We start from the raw sequence: 14,292 nt of genomic DNA, 5'->3' as shown, positions 1-14,292 counted from the left end.
TTGTACATGTGTGTATACATCCGTGTGTGTGTCTATTATCACTATGTACATGTGTGTATACATCTGTGTGTGTGTCTATTATCACCATGTACATGTGTGTATACATCCGTGTGTGTGTCTATTATCACTATGTACATGTGTGTATACATCTGTGTGTGTGTCTATTATCACCGTGTACATGTGTGTATACATCCGTGTGTGTGTCTATTATCACTATGTACATGTGTGTATACATCTGTGTGTGTGTCTATTATCACCTTGTACATGTGTGTATACATCTGTGTGTGTGTCTATTATCACCATGTACATGTGTGTATACATCCGTGTGTGTGTCTATTATCACTATGTACATGTGTGTATACATCCGTGTGTGTGTCTATTATCACCGTGTACATGTGTGTATACATCCGTGTGCGTGTGTCTATTATCACCTTATTTCATGGGTGAAGCATCTCGCTTTCATCTGAACATCGGATATGGATATCCAGCCACATACACGGAACGACATGTATGCGCACATTTATAGAATCTTCTAACACATTTTATATGACATGTTTTGTCACTTATGGGTTTTATTGGGTATTTGTCAGACACATGAATATCATATGTTATGTATGTGATATAGAAATATATTATATGTACGGAGTGCCAAGGAGACGACCTGCTGCAGCCCATTAATCTAACCCGGAATTTATAAGGTCATCCGATATATCTTTATTATTTAGCTCCTTTTTCTTTTATGGGATCGATCACCTCCTTGATCGCTCCTCCCCCACATGTGTGAAAGGTTTCTGCAGGACCACAGCTGATCGCTATCTGGATTGGATACAATCGGTCAGGTGACCACCATATATTATTCTGTGTATAAAAAACAGATTATAGTCCTACAGCTATGATTAAGCGTCTTTAATGGTGCGAAACGCGTCAGTTATCACCTGGACCTGTGTCTCTGATTGATGCATGGATTAAGCTTTATTCAATAAGGGAATTATTTTGGAGCACGGCCGTCCTTTTTCATTTTCTGACATTATTTATCCTCATGCTGTCAGCGTGAGGGGAAAAAAAATCCGATCACCGGCTTCTGTCAGGGGGACATCGGTCCCTCACACAGAAAGCTGCAGCTGCATTTTCTGTACCCACCAGTGTCAGCTGCCAGTACCCACTGTGCCACCCACCAGTGCCACCTATCAGTACCCACCAGGGCAACCTACCAGTGCCCACAGTGCCACCTACCAGTGCCCATAGTGCCTCCCATCAATGCCCACCAGTGCTGCCAATCAATGCCCATCAGTGTCTCATAATCGGTGCCACAGATCAGTGCTGCCTATCAGTGTAACTAGTGCCTACCAGTGCCACCCATCAGTGATCATCAGTGCCACCCATCAGTGATCATCAGTGCCACCCATCAGTGCCAACCATCAGTGCCATCTCTCAGAGCCACCTATCAGCTATCAGTGCTGCCTCATCAGTGCTCATCAGTGGCACCTATTGGTGTCCATTAGTGACGATACCCACGATCGTCTCAAGGGGAGGCTGAACAGGGAGATACCGATGTAAACAGCATCTCCCCATTCTGCCTAGCAACAAGTGACACTGATCTCTGGTCCCTGTGATTGGAGCACAGATCAGTGTTCACTAACACAAAGCCCAGCCCCCCACAGTTAGTAACACACCCCTAGGAAACACTTAACCCCCTACACTGCCAACCCCCTGGTTAACCCCTTCACTGCCAGTGTCATTTACACAGGAATCAGTACATTTGTATAGCAGTGATTGCTGTATAAATGACAATGGTCCCAAAAATGTGTCAAAAATGTCCGATGTGTCCGCCATAATGTCGCAGTCACAATAAAAATCGCTGATCGCCGCCATTACTAGTAAAAAAAAAAATATATTAATAAAAAATGCCATAAAACTATCCCCTATTTTGTGAACGCTATAACTTTTGTGCAAACCAATCAATAATCGCTTATTGCGATTTTTTTTTTTTTACCACGAATATGTAGAAGAATACGTATCGGCCTAAACTGAGCAAAAACAAAGTTTTTTATATATTTTTGGGGGATATTTATTATAATAAAAAGTTAAAAATAATGTTATTTTTTTCTAAATTGTTGCTCTATTTTTGTTTATATAGCGCAAAAAATAAAAAACGCAGAGGTGATCAAATACCACCAAAAGAAAGCTCTATTTGTGGAAAAAAAAAACTACGCCAATTTTGTTTGGGAGCAACGTCGCACGACCGCGCAATTGTCAATTAAATCGACGCAGTGCCGAATCGCAAAAAGTGGTCTGGTCTTAAGCCAGCAAAATGGTCCGGTCTGAAAGTGGTTAATGCAAGTGTAGCACCCTCTAGTGTGCTACTGGTGTAAGAGTAGATAAAACATATTCTCACAGTTAAACCCCGTGAGTCGTAATCTGTGTCAAGGATAGTAGAGTTCAGGGCCGCAAGACTCATACAGACAGCTCTCTGGTGCCTCCCCCTGGTTCTGGAAAGTTGGAACTAGAGGGCAGAGGCTAAGAGAGTTGTTCTGCATATTTAGGGGAGCTTAGCCAATTTCCAGGAAGGGGGTCCTGGCAAGGGACTAAGTGAGTCCATAAATAGGAATGAGTCATGCTGGGGAGGGAGTTGGGTAGAAGATGGAGATGCAGTGTTGGGGAGACTGTCTGTGGCCCATGAGGTGAACCCCCTAGACTGAGAGGTGGGTGCTCTGCCTCAGGTCAGGGATCTGGTGCTGACCTTGGAGGTTCCTGACCACAGGAGAAGCTTGGAAGGTGGCAGTAGGAGCAAGGAGGGCAGTGTGGATGCAGCAGGATGGTGCAGGAACTTAGAAGTGGAGAGACTGCCACATATAGCAGGACTCTCTTCAAGACAGCGGTGTGCTTTGGACTTCTTTAGCCTTGCCCTGGGAGATCTCCAGAGAGTCAGTTGGGTAGACTGGTGAAGAGGAGCAGTCAGGTGGGCTGGGGAAGAGGCAGCCAGGTTGGCTAGAATGTTCTTGCAGTGGTAGACCTGGCACACGTGTCTACAGGGGGAGTTGGAGGTGCTTCAGCATGCAGTTTCTAGTTTTCAGGGCTGGACTCTTAGCAGCTCTCTTCTCTATGTTCAGGCTGCTTTGCTGTCAGATAATTGTCAGCACTCATTGATTCCTCAGTGGCTCACATGGTTATCAATATCTGCTTACCAGTTCCCCCTACAGCCAACCACTGGCTATTTAACCACTTGACCACTGGGCACTTAAACACCCTTAATAACCAGACCAATTTTCAGCTTTCGGTGCTCTCACATTTTGAATGACAATTACTCAGTCATGCAACACTGGACCTATATGAAATTTTTGTCCTTTTTTTCACACAAAATAGAGCTTTTTTTTGGTGGTATTTAATCACCTCTCAGTTTTTTATTTTTTGTGCTATAAAAGAAAAAAAGACAGAAAATTCTGTAAAAAAATGAATTTTTCTTCGTTTCTGTTATAAAATTTAGCAGATTAGTCATTTTTTCTTCATAAATTTTGGCCAAAATTTATACCACTAAATATCTTTGGTAAAAATAAGTACAAATTGGTGGATATTATTTGGTCTTTGTGAAAGTTATAGAGTCCACAAGCTATGGTGTCAATATCTGAAAATTGATCACACCTGAAGTACTGACGGCCTATTTCAATTCTTGAGACCCTAACATACCATAAAAGTACAAATACCCCCCAAATGACCCCTTTTTGGAAAGAAGACTTTCCAAGGTATTTAGTAAGAGGCATGATGAGTTTTTTGAAGTTGTCATTTTTTCCCACAATTCTTTGCAAAATCGAGATTTTTTTTCCTTTTTTTTTTCCACAAAATTGTCATATTATCAGGTTATTTCTCACACACATCATATGCATACCACAAATTACACCCCAAAACACATTCTACTATTACTCCCGAGTACGGCGATACCACATGTGTGAGACTTTTACACAGCGTGGCCACATACAGAGGCCCAACATGCAGGGAGCGCCATCAGGCGTTCTGGGTCACTCAGGCCAATTCTGACATTTCTCTCCTACATGTAAAAATCATCATTTATTTGCTAGAAAATTACAGAGAACCCCAAAACATTATATATTTTTTTTTAGCAAAGACCCTGGAGAATACAATGGTGGTCGTTGCAAATTTTTATCTCACACGGTATTTGCGCAGCAATTTTTCAAACGCGTTTTTTTGGGGGAAAAAACTGTTTTGTGCTTAAAAAAAACAAAAAAACAGTAAAGTTAGCCCAAATATTGCATAAAGTGAAAGATGAAGTTATGCTGAGTAAATAGATATCGAACATGTCACTCTTCAAAATTGCACACGCTCGTGGAATGGCGCCAAACGTCGCTACTTAAAAAATCCCCATAGGCGACGCTTTAAATTTTTTTTACTGGTTATATGTTTTGAGTTGCAGAGGAGGTCTAGGGCTAGAATTATTGTTCTCGCTCTAACGTTCGCGGCGATACCTCACATGTGTGGTTTTAACACCGTTTTCATATGTGGGCGGGGCTTGCGTATGCGTTCGCTTCTGCATGCGAGCACATGGGGACAGGGGCGCTTTCATTTTTTTTTTTTTTTTTTTTTTATTGTTCATTTTACTTTATTTGTTTTAGTTTGACATTTTTTTCCCCAAAAACTAATTTTTGATCACTTTTATTCCTATTACAAGGAATGTAAACATCCCTTGTAATAGGAATATGGGGTGACAGGTCCTCTTTACAGTGAAATCTGGGGGTCAATATGACCCCACATCTCACCTCTAGGCTGGGAAGCCTGAAATAAAAAATAAAAAAGATTCTGGCTTTGATCGTACTGGCGAGTTGGTAGAAGCACCGGAGGGCGGTGAGGGGTGGGAGGGCGTCTATGGCTGGGTATTGCAGGGTATCTCTGAGTATGGCTGGGTATCTCCGAGTATGGCTGGGTATGGCAATTTATGGCAGGGTACTGGCGGAGTATTGGGGGTATTGCAGAGTATTGGGGGCATTGCAGAGTATTGGGGGCATTGCAGAGTATGGGGGGTACTGCAGAGTAATGGCAGGGTACTGCAGAGTATTGGAGGGTACTGCAGAGTAATGGGGGGTACTGCAGAGTAATGGCAGGGTACTGCAGAGTATTGGGGGGTACTGCAGAGTAATGGCAGGGTACTGCAGAGTATTGGGGGGTACTGCAGAGTAATGGCAGGGTACTGCAGAGTATTGGGGGGTACTGCAGAGTAATGGCGGGGTACTGCAGAGTAATGGGGGGTACTGCAGAGTAATGGGGGTACTGCAGAGTAATGGCGGGTACTGCAGAGTATTGGGGGGTACTGCAGAGTATTGGGGGGTACTGCAGAGTAATGGCAGGGTACTGCAGAGTATTGGGGGGTACTGCAGAGTAATGGGGGGTACTGCAGAGTAATGGCAGGGTACTGCAGAGTAATGGGGGATACTGCAGAGTAATGGCAGGGTACTGCAGAGTATTGGGGGGTACTGCAGAGTAATGGCAGGGTACTGCAGAGTATTGGGGGGTACTGCAGAGTAATGGCGGGGTACTGCAGAGTAATGGGGGGTACTGCAGAGTAATGGGGGTACTGCAGAGTAATGGCGGGTACTGCAGAGTATTGGGGGGTACTGCAGAGTATTGGGGGGTACTGCAGAGTAATGGGGGGTACTGCAGAGTAATGGGGGTACTGCAGAGTAATGGTGGGTACTGCAGAGTATTGGGGGGTACTGCAGAGTATTGGGGGGTACTGCAGAGTAATGGCAGGGTACTGCAGAGTAATGGGGGGTACTGCAGAGTAATGGCAGGGTATTGCAGAGTAATGGGGGTACTGCAGAGTAATGGCAGGGTACTGCAGAGTATTGCAGGGTATTGCAGAGTATTGGCAGGGAATTGAGCAGTTAAATTCGGTGAGCAGCGATGTGGGCACTGCAGATGCAGCCCACAGCGCTGCTAACACCGATCTCTTTCCCCTCCACTGTACCGATCGGTACAGAGAGGGGGAGGGAGGAACCGGCGTCATAACATGACGCCAGTTTGTTTACAAGTGATCACTCCGTCATTTGACGGAGCGATCATGTGGTGAACGGCCGCGACAAGCGGCCGTTTACCGCGATCCGTGATGCGTCGGGTCCACTGGACCCGGCGGTCACGGATGATCTCGTGTGTTTATTAACGGCCTCTCAGAGTTAAACAACCGCCCTGAAGCCGTTAATTGGCAATGGGCGGTTGTTAAATGGTTAAACTGCTTTGTTCATTCCTCCCCTGCCTTCGCCTGGTCAACATATCTAGAGTTTCTCTGCTGTGTTCCTGTGAAAGACTTTGCCGGCTTACATCCCCGCTGGTTCTTGATCCTGTTACATAGTTAGTCAGGTTGAAAAAAGACATCAGTCCATCTAGTTCAACCACAAAAAAAATAAAAAATAAAATAATATCATACAATCCCATATACCAGATTCTATACCCACGGTTGATCCAGAGGAAGGCAAAAAAAAAACAGCAGAGCATGATCCAATTTGCTAAAGCAGGGGAAAAATGCCTTCCTGATCCCCCGAGAGGCAATCGGATTTTCCCCGGATCCACTGTTCTACTTCCTCGTGCACTGATCTCTGGTTTGCTGATTACTGGCTTGTCTGACTATCCACTTTTGTTTTCGACCGTGGCTTATGTTTTGACCACGTTTACTGATCTTGTACCATTTTTACCATTATATTAAAAGGTGGGATTTTTACGGCATTTCTGTCTCAGTCTGATTCATGGTTCCTGACAACAACACATTGTGCTACTTTCTAAAAGGACTGAGAGTTTCAAGCTTGTAAGGGGCTGTTGCTGATCTAACAGAAACAGTAATGCCCTGTATACACGACTGGTTTTCCCATTCTGAATAAACTCTGAAGGTTTTTTTCCGACGGAATTCCGCTCAACCTGTCTTGCATACACGCGGTCTCACCAAATTCCGACCGTCAAGAACGCGGTGGCGTACAACGCGTACAACAGCACTATAAAAAGGAAGTTCAATAGACACTGCGCCACCCTTTGGGCTCCTTCTGCTGATCTCGTGTTTATCTCATGTCATGCCGCGTACACACGATCGGACTATCCGGTGGACTTAGTCCGGTGGACAAACCTCCATGCTTCGAAGCGGAGGTCTGCCAGACTTTCTGATCGAGCGGACCTGCCCACACACGACCGGACCTTTCTGGCGGACTAGGTGTGGCGGACAAACCGCCGGACTTTTGAAATGAACGGACTTGCCCACACACTGAGGAAAGTCCGTTCATTTTGAACGCGGCTCCAGGTAGACTAGCGAAGGAAGTCAATGTCGCCGCCTTTGGGGGCCGTGTGACATCACCCGGTGCCCCCACCCATTGTCCCTATATAAGTCTATAAGTCGCCACACAACGCGTCCCTGTCATTGCGGCCAGAGACAGCGTCGAGTCAACATCTCAAGGATGAAGAGAAGAAGAGAAGGCGGCGACAACAAAAGACCGGGCCACCGCTAGTAAAAGCGCTGGAAGAAGGAAGTGGAGGCCCGACAAGAAGAACCAAAGAGGGGGACAAGACCCCCCGAAGTCGGAAGAAGAGGCGCCGGCGACAGAAGACCAGGCCACCGCTACTAAAAGAGCTGGAAGAAGGAAGCGGAGGCCCGACAAGAAGAACCAAAAAGGGTGACAAGACCCCCGATGTCGGAAGAAGAGGCGGCGACGACAGAAGACTGGGCCACCGCTAGTAAAAGAGCTGGAAGAAGGAAGTGGAGGCCCGGCAAGAAGAACTGAAGGGGGGAACAAGACCCTCGAAGTCGGAAGAAGAGGCGGCAGAGACAGAAGACCGGGCCACTGCTAGTAAAAGAGCTGGGAGAAGAAATCGGAGGCACGGCAAGAAGAACCGAAGAGGAGGACAAGACCCCAGAAGTCGGAAGAAGAGGCGGCGGAGACAGAAGACTGGGCCACCGCTAGTAAAAGAGCTGGAAGAAGGAAGTGGAGGCCCGGCAAGAAGAACTGAAGGGGGGAACAAGACCCTCGAAGTCGGAAGAAGAGGCGGCAGAGACAGAAGACCGGGCCACTGCTAGTAAAAGAGCTGGGAGAAGAAATCGGAGGCACGGCAAGAAGAACCGAAGAGGAGGACAAGACCCCAGAAGTCGGAAGAAGAGGCGGCGGAGACAGAAGACTGGGCCACCGCTAGTAAAAGAGCTGGAAGAAGGAAGCGGAGGCCCGGTAAGAAGAACCGAAGAGGAGGACAAGACTCCCGCAGTCAGGAGGACAATTTTGAGTCAAAACTTCTTTCTAAGTCCACCGGACTTTTGGGGGAAAAAAGTCCGCCGGAGCCCACACACGGGCGGATTGTCCGGCGGACTTTGGTCCGCCGGACCAAGTCCGCCTGATAGTCCATCATGTGTACGGGGCATCAGTAGAAGTTTGGTGAGAGATGATTGGCGCTTTTCAAATAAAAGGTTATTCAGAAGATCACGAGAAATAATAAAGAAATCCGTTTTTCAGAACTCTGTGTGAATATCAGCAGCAAAACAACTTCATTATTCTAGCATTATAAGGCACAAAAGAATGTGCTGCATTAAAAGATCACAGAATTTGCAGCGTGAGGAATGTGCTGTCTCCATTACGAACGCTAGTTTTACCAGACCGAGCGCTTCCGTCTCGCACTTGATTTTCTGAGCATGTGTGGTTTTTGGTGCGTCCGAACAGACGAGCGTTTTTTCCCGATAGGAATTTTTTCCTTTGGAAAAATACAGAACATGTTTGCAATCTAAGTCCGTCTGAACTTTCGATGGGAAAAAGTCCGATGGGGCCATACGCACGGTCGGAATATACGATGAAAAGCTCCCTTCGGACTTTTTCTGTCGGAAATTCCATTAGCTATTAACCACTTCAGCCCAGAAAGATTTGGCTGCTCAATAAACAGAGCATTTGTTGCGATTCGGCACTGCGTCGCTTTAACTGACAATTGCGCGGTCGTGCGACGTGGCTCCCAAACAAAATTGACGTCCTTTTTTCCCCACAAATAAAGCTTTCTTTTGGTGGTATTTGATCACCTCTGCGTTTTTTATTTTTAGCACTATAAACAAAAAAATAGCGACAATTTTGAAAAAAAACACAATATTTTGTACTTTTTGCTATAATAAATATCCCCTTTTTTTCAAAAAAAAAAAAAAAACGAATTTTTTCCCCAGTTTACGTATTCTTCTACATATTTTTGGTAATAAAAATTGCAATAAGCGTTTATTGATTGGTTTGCGCAAAAGTTATAGCGTATACAAAATAGTGGATAGATTTATGGCATTTTTATTATTATTATTTTTTTCACTAGTAATTGCGGCGATCTGCGATTTTTATCGGGACTGCGACATTATGGCAGACACGTCGGACAATTTTTGACACATTTTTGGGACGATTGACAATTATACAGCGATCAGTGCTAGAAAAATTAACTGATTACAGTGTAAATGTCACTGGCAGGGAAGGGGTTAACACTAGGGGGCGATCAAGGGGTTAACTGTGTTCCCTAGTGTGTGTTCTAATTGTGGGGGGAGGGGACTGAGTATAGGAGATGACAGATTGTGGTTCCTAGCTAGTAGGAACTCATGATCTGCCTTTCCTCTTCTCACAGAACAGGGATTTGCGTGTTTACACTCACACACGTCCCTGTTCTGCCTCTCGTGCCCGCGATCACGAGGGGCGCGGCGGTGATTGCGACCGCTGGCCAGGAGCATCAGCACTCCCGCAGTGCAGCGGGCGCACCCGTTACCCCGCTTAAAGGAAATCCTATGTCCCAGCACAAATCATTGTCCCCATTCCCCTTCCCAGCTCCAAACCTAGCTCTCCCCAGATCTCTCCTCCTAGCATGAATCCCCTCTGCCCAAATCACCCATTATAGAACAAGTACTCTCCCCCTCAACATTTCCCTCTGAACACAAATCCTTCTCCAGCACAACCCCCCCCCCCCACCCCTCCAAATGCCAATTCATATCACCTATCCTCCCAACATTTTCCCGCAGCCACAAATCTTTTCCCATATAACCAATCCCGCAGGTCATCCCTACTAGCACCCCCCCAAATCCCCCTTCCTAATAAAAGTACCACTTCCTAGCACAAATCCCCTCCCTCCCAACACAATAAATTCCCCATGAGCACAAATCCAGACATGTACGTAGCTGTAGTGCAACGTAAGCGTAGGGCATACATGACAGGGTGCAAGGCTTACGCAAGGGAATGATGCAAGGGGTTAAGAAAGTTACAAGGCTTACCTGATTGGAGGATGGAGTAAGAGTGGGTGGAGTAGAGTTGATGGGAAGGCACGTGAGGGTAGGAAGGTCAGCAGTCTGGAGCAGCAGGTCAGGAGGAACGTTCAGGATCACCGCCCTAGAACAGAAGAGTGGGTTAGAACAGCTTTGGGAGCAGCTTAGATGGGCAGCTGAGCAGCATGGCGCAGGCTGGCTGCAAAGCCAAATTGCGGCCACCGTACAGGGGGTAGGGCAGGGACCATCTACGGATAGGGCAACCCCGACACGGGCAAGGAGGTCATGGCCTCCTGTGCGCCTTAGCCCTGATATTGCCCCCCGGACTCAACGCCGGCTTGGGAGCCCCAGCTGGGCCCCTTCAGGTCCCCCTGCCAGGCAGACACCCCAGTCGGCTAGCGGGGGGGGGCCTGGAAGGAATCTCTGTCCACGGCAGAGTCCCAGAGGGAGGGGGTCACTTACCGGGACAGGTCTCAGGCCACCTCCAGGACCGTTCGATCGTTGGTGGTACCAGTGGTTCCGCCTGGTGAAGCTCCGGTCGGGGGGGGGCTGCCCGACGGGGGAGAGCGGGGTCCTCGGGTGCCGGCCTTGTCTCTGAGGTGGCCGGGGGCCTGCCACGTGTGGGCGCCATTTTAGCTTCCGGGGGAGGCCCAGCAGGGATTGCAGAGTGGCAGTCGGGTGGCCACGCCTCCGGGCACATCTCAGTGCCTGGGAGGGATGGCCGGAGGAGGAGCGGCGCGCACATGAGCGGTGCGGCGCACGTTGATTACGTCAGCGGATATGACGTCGGCGCGACCGGAAGTTCGTCACGGGTAAACAAAGAAAATGGCGGCCGCCAGGATACGGACACAGGAAACGGTCGGGGGCGGCCTGGGCCGTCCGGTACACCAGCCCGGAGGCCCCCGCTGGGGCCTGAGAGTGCACCGGAGGGCAGCACGAAAGCGGGGGAGTTGCACGAAGGGGAGGATGACACGCCAGTGACAGTGGGGCCAGCGGCTGGAGGGTCTTCTAGCCTGCAGCAGCCCGGTAAGTCCTTGGGGTATGTCGGGGGGTTTGACCGCTGGGGTTAGAGGGGGGGGAGGCAGGGTCGGGGGGCACAGGGGGGAGCGGTGTGGGGGGGTAGTGAAGTATTAAATGCCCTGTTGAGTTACTACGCCGCTTGGAGGGCAGCGCGGGGCCGGCGTCCGCCTTCGATTAACCCTTGGGTGGCGCCTCCTGGTGCGACGCGGGGGGTAAGGGGGACGGCAGTCCCCTCTGTACTGGGGATGGCAGGGGGTGGGGTGTCGGCGGAGACGTGGACGGCAAAGCAGACGGAGACATGGTCGGACGGCGAGGGACGGTTGGTGCTTCAGTAGGAAAAGATAATGACGCAGAGAAGATTCGGCAAAGTATATGTGTGCTTAGAGGGACCGTTAAGGGCGCATTTGAAGAAAGAGGTGGGGGAGAAGATTTGGAGGGACGAGTTCGTAGAAATTTTCTCATTGTTACCGTTAAAAATAAAAATAAAAAATTAATTTAGACAGGGTCATGCCGGATGAGAGCAAGAATTAAGAGGAGGAGGTATAGGCTTATTCCGCTCACGTTTGCAAATTGGTTGCAAGCGTTTGCGATTTTAGCTAGCGTGATTAGGAAGAGGCGCCGGAGAATTGTTCGGCGTTGTTCTGCTATTTGGAGGCCATTAGCGAGGCGAAGAGGGTGTATGGGGGTTTTGGCCTGGCTCTGATATGACAGACAGTTTCGCCAACGAAAAGCGGTGCGCCCGACCATTAGATGGGACCATAAGGATATCAGCCGGTGGATGAAGTTGATGACTTCGTCCAGGGCCCCGGGCCAGTTTTTTCCAGGGGGGGCTGGCGGCGCTGAGGATCGCTGGCCCCAAAACAGAAAGGGGTTTGCTGGCAATTTAATGACGGGACGTGCAAGCTTGGGAACACATGTCGCTACTAGCACAAGCGTTTGGGATGTAGTGGAGGGCACCCCTTCACGCGTTGCTTCAGGCAAGGACGAGGTCGCACTGGGGACTTCGCTGGATGAAGGGATGATGCCGGTGAGGCGGAAAAGGATGTTGCCTTTCCAGAGTAGGTATCCTGATCGGGCCGCTGGGCCGGATGGCCGGCCCGTTTCTTACCCCACCGATGGGGGATCTGGTGGTCTCGCCTTTGGGGGTGGTTCCGGAGAAGAAACCGGGGCAATTTAGGATGATTCACCGCCTGTCTTACCCCCGGGGCGGTTCGGTAAATGACGGTATTGACCCGCAAGCTTGTGCGGTTACCTATACGTCATTTGACGCGGCGATTGCGTGGGTAAGGAAGTATGGCAGGGGGGCTCTGATGGTGCAAACGGATGGGGAGGCAGCGTTTCTTTTGTCGCTAGTGCATCCAGGGAGTATGCACTTGTTGGGTTGTTGCTGGCAGGGATCTTATTTTGTTGATCGCTGCTTGCCCATGGGATGTTCTCCCTCATGTGCTCTTTTTAAGATGCTCAGTTCATTTTTTGAGTGGGCTGGGATGGAGACGGCTAGGGTCAACTAGGTTATCTCTTACCTGGATGACTTCCTGTGGGTGAGTCTGCGGCTGCGGGATACTGCTGGGGACGGTGCAGCATCTGGCAGAACGGTTTGGGGTTCCCTTAGCGAAGGAGAAGATGGAAGGTACCACATCGGAGATAGTGTTTTTAGGAATCGCGATTGATTCCTTGGCCATGGAATGTAGATTGCCGGAGGAGAAGGTGGTGGCGCTGAGGCAGGAGGTGAGCGCGGAGCGAGGCAGGCAAACAAAAACTCAGGTTGCGGGAATTGCAATCGCTCATGGGCAAATTGAATTTTGCTTGCAGGATCATGCCCATGGGGCAGAATTTTTGCAGGAGGCTGGCGGCGGCTACAGCAGGGGTGAGGGTGCCATTCACTTCGTTCGGTTGTTCAGAGAGTTATGGGACGATCTGGGAGTGTGGGGGTGTTCCCGGATGAGGATAATGGGAGAGCGATAGTGCAGGTGGGACAGGTCAGCGACGCTGATTTAGTGTTGTTTACCAACGCGGCAGGTTCGGTGGGTTACGGAGCTTATTGCCACGGGCAATGGAGTGCGGAACCTTGGCCGGAATCTTGGAGAGAGGTGTGGTTCTTGGAATATCTGGCACTGCTGGAGCTTTTTCCCATTGTTCTGGCTGTGGACTTGTGGGGGGACAAGCTCAGGGATAAAAAAAGTATGATTCAATTGTGACAACATGGGGGTGGTGGTGGCCATAAACAATATCTCGGCTTCCTCGCCCCCGGTGGTTAGGTTGTTAAGGAGGTTGGGGCGCAGTTGTTTGCGGATTAAGGAGTTTGTTTATGCGGTGCACATCCCTGGGATTGAGAATAAGTGGGCGGATGCTCTGTCTCGTTTCCAGTGGGAGGATTTTTCGCAGACTGGTGCCGGACGCAAACAGACGCGGGTACCCGTGCCCTCGGGAGTTGGGGGAGGATTGCGTTGGACTCATCGGAGGATTGATTCAACAGTTGTTGGGTGATGATACTCGAACGGCTTATCAGGCAGTGTGGAGGGAATGGTCGACCTGGTTGGGTGAGGTTGTGGGGTCAGACGGCCCTGCAGAACTGCTGATGTGGGTGCTAGGTTTTATCTGTTATAGTTATGTGTCCGGGGTGTCTGGGTCAGCAGTCAGCAAAAAACATGTCGGCTTTGGCCTTTTGGTTTCAAGGTAAAGGGTTAGTGGATGTGACTAAGAATTTTTTAGTTAAAAAGGCGTTGAGGGGTTTTTAGAAAGGGGGCGGCGAGAAGGGACTCTCGGGGCACGATTTCTCTTGCTGTTTTGGGCATTTTGTTGCGCCACATAGGGGAAGTGTGTTCTATAGTTTTTGAACGAAAAAATTTCCGAGCTGCTTTCTTGTTGGTATTTTTTGGGGCGTTTCGGATAGGTGAATTAGTATCACCTTCCAAGAATGCTTCGGGGGGGGGTTTGGGGAGAGGGGATGTTTACTGGGCCCCTTCTTCTGTGGTAATTTTGATTAGGAAGTCCAAAAATGGTTCAGTTAGGTAGAGGAGTATGGGTAGAGT

This window comes from Lithobates pipiens, unplaced genomic scaffold, assembly GCF_037356315.1.
Source record: "Lithobates pipiens isolate NorthernLeopardFrog02 unplaced genomic scaffold, aLitPip1_a1.2 Scaffold_8, whole genome shotgun sequence".
Taxonomy (NCBI): domain Eukaryota; kingdom Metazoa; phylum Chordata; class Amphibia; order Anura; family Ranidae; genus Lithobates; species Lithobates pipiens.
The sequence above is the reverse complement of the archived record's forward strand: the minus strand, read 5'-3'. Positions refer to the sequence as shown.